Source organism: Brachyistius frenatus, unplaced genomic scaffold, assembly GCF_029030835.1.
Source record: "Brachyistius frenatus isolate BFR_SWC_R1_liver_20210118 unplaced genomic scaffold, ASM2903083v1 Contig_20, whole genome shotgun sequence".
In the NCBI taxonomy this organism is placed as follows: domain Eukaryota; kingdom Metazoa; phylum Chordata; class Actinopteri; family Embiotocidae; genus Brachyistius; species Brachyistius frenatus.
The window spans coordinates 4,461,876-4,465,091 of record NW_027210619.1 but is presented as its reverse complement, the minus strand read 5'-3'; positions in this window follow the sequence as shown (position 1 = coordinate 4,465,091).

Sequence of the window (3,216 nt, the reverse complement as noted above, 5' to 3'; positions counted from 1 at the left end):
TTGCCATAAACCACTTTGGTGGCTTTCACACCAATCCCTGGAAACTAGTCTCCACCTCTGAGTAAACAGCCTCACAAATAATGTAAAAGCAGCTTAATTCATCTTTACACTTGCCATGATAATACATGCTTGCTAATGAACATCTGGTTCTGTCAGTTACAGTCTGAAGCGCAGCAGAAGTGACATTATGCTCTCATTGCGACAATCATTGCTCAGCAGTTAAAAACTTTTGGTCAGATACAAAGTGCATAGGAGATGTGTTTAGGCTATAAATAATGAAATGCAAGGTGCTTTAGAAGTTGCAAAAGTTTGCAAGTGATCTGGTTTGATCTGTCTATATTTATCAATATGATTTTTAACACAGCTGGTAAAACACTTGACAGCTTTTTGAACCTGACTGAAATTTGAACAGAAAACAGTTTTCCTTTTTATTGTCAAAGACTTGAGAGTCAGAATTAGTGAAGCGTTTTCCCTCCAGATTCAACTCCGCTCAGCTTAGGGCTTAATCAAGTGGAAATTTGGAAAAGGGGGTTGTGGGGGTGGTCAGGGTTGGGGTGCAGGATAGAATGGAGCAATTGTTCAGATAAAGGCCTCATGTTGGGTCAGCTTTGATGTCTCTCTGGGGGATGTGCTGGGATTTTACAGTAGCATTTCATTCCATGTGTTTTTGCTCACCCCTGGCCAAGACTGCAGGCTGCAAGATGATGCAAAGCGGGGCCCTGACATGCTTTAACAGTGCTACTTGTTTATATCTGATCTCATCTGATCCATTTAAATGGAAGAGCATTCAAATGCCAGTGGGACAATGTCACATTTGGGCATTTAGTATTTTTCAAAAATGTTGTCAAAAAGTTGCTGGACAGCCAACAACATCAACAGTCAACTGACATTCCCTTCAGTTTGCCCCACGTCTATAGAAGCAGACAGGCTCCCACTGATCTATTGTGCTGCAAAGCCTTTCTCATGCATGTCTTGAATGAAAGCCAGCGTATCGATGGTGTGAGGATAATCACGTTTTCCTGAGACACGCTTAGCCGCACTAAATAAGCCGCATAGAAAAAAAGGTGGGTCTAACAAAACTATTGTATATTGGGAGAAAAAAATCTGCAATAGGTTTCCCCTAGAAAGAAGAAATGAAAAGTAGTGCTGAGGAATTCAAAAAATGTGGACACTGTTGAATGTTGAAGCAAGAAAAGACGAAGAGGAGAGTTTAGGAGGTCATTTTGCACAACTAAGTCATGATGCACTTGTTGCACACTTTCCTACCTTCTTGCACACTTTCCTACCTTCTTGTTTTGTCCTTCACCAGGTGCACTTGGCACATTTCAGTGATGCTGCAGCAAACCGTCTCCTCACCGCCGGTTGGCACCAAGAAAGTTTCCCATTTGTGGCTGAATCAACGAAGCCTCCATCTATGGCACAACATGTATTTGTGCATATAAAACGATAATATGCCAAAATCTGGTCTTTTTTACGGCCCGCGTCCAAACTTCGAACTCACTTTGGGTGGAAGTTGGTTGTCAGTGTGCAGTGCAGGTTCTCCAAGGCGTACAAAGTGGATATTTGCATTAGGACGACCCTCCCCTCGCCTTTCATAGCTGCCATTGTTTGTCCCAGTCGGGGCTCGGATTCAGTCCTTCTCTAAATCCCTGACGAAGGGAGCAGGGAGCGCAGCTTTCTCTGAGCCGAGGCTGGCAATTAACAAGCGCCACAAAGAAACTATTATACCATCGGTTTTTATTCCAAATACATAAAATAACCGGTCGTTTAAATTAGAGGTGCAACATTGCCGAGGTTGTTCTTCAAGTTGAGCAATTTTTTTTTTGCAAGTTTTACTGAATTGACAGGTCTCCATGTGTTGCAGTTGGTCACGTGAAACAGACATGTTCAGTAAAAGTGACAGGCACACTTTGACCTCCTTTGGTGATGGGAACTGCGCATGGAAGAGGGGAGGGTGTCAACTCTCTCACATAATCACATTTGATATTATCATCTAATTTAAACCTGTTTTTTGGTGTGTCGTAAAATTTTGAAAAAAGTTGTCAAAACAACCTCACCATTTATTTTTCACTTGCTGATGAAGATAATTCGTTTTGAGTAAAACCTCCTAAACAGTTATAGACCTAGTGTTGAGATTGTTTAGTTTGTTAATAACGAGACGTAACTTTTACCTGGTTGTGCCTCAAAAACAGTCCTCCTGATTTAACAGTCAGTCCATGAGAAAGAGACAGCAGGTTCGTCTGTTTTCCTACTGGAGCAGATCTTTTGTTTAGGCTCAGACACTGTTCACTTTATGATTTCAACACATTTTATTTATCAAGGGGAAGACTACCAGCCAGGGAAATAATCTGTGCCTCTATATCATTGTGTCTTTAGGGATATTTTCTCATTCTTACATGAAGCTGAGTTTATTTCACACATTGTAGATACTTTTTGTTTTGTTTTAATCTGGTAGCTGGTGTGTGTGTGTGTGTGTGTGTGTGTGTGTGTGTGTGTGTGTGTGTGTGTGTGTGTGTGTGTGTGTGTGTGTGTGTGTGTGTGTGTGTGTGTGTGTGTGATCAGTACAACAGTAATACTTCTTATTTAAATGCAGGTGTAGTGAATTAGCTGGTGTGTATCATTATTACCAACTTTATGTATTTTGTGTGACTACTTATCGCCACCTAGTGGCTGACTGAGATTGATCTGAGCTGACCTGACCTGTGAGCTGCTTCAAAGGTTGCATCTACATTCGAATCCAATAAATCTTTTGACAAATCGGGCGAATATCTCCTCACAGTCAGCTTACTGTCTGTTCTGTGTGGGCGTTGAAAAAAAGAATCCAATCCGAAACAATCTGACTCCACCTTTAAAGCCACATTCAAAGGGAGATAGTTAGTTTGTGATCATTTGATCAGAAACACATCTGTTTGAGAAAATGTGCAATTAAAGCACAACATTTAATGAAATAACAGGGACATTGAGACATAGAGGACCTGTGTCAGAATGTTGTGTTCTTATTTCATTTGCATTGGTAAATACATTTGCGTTTCATAAAAGGACTACAAACTAACAAAAATGTCTGTTACAGTCACCATGCTGTAACTTTAAAAGCACCGAATTTGGCTATAGTGAGTAGAGGTGGTAGACAGTTGCAGCTGTTTTCACATCTTATTTACTATATGTAACAGACAGTAGGTAGGTAGGTAGGTAATTAAGAATATTTCATATGCTGAA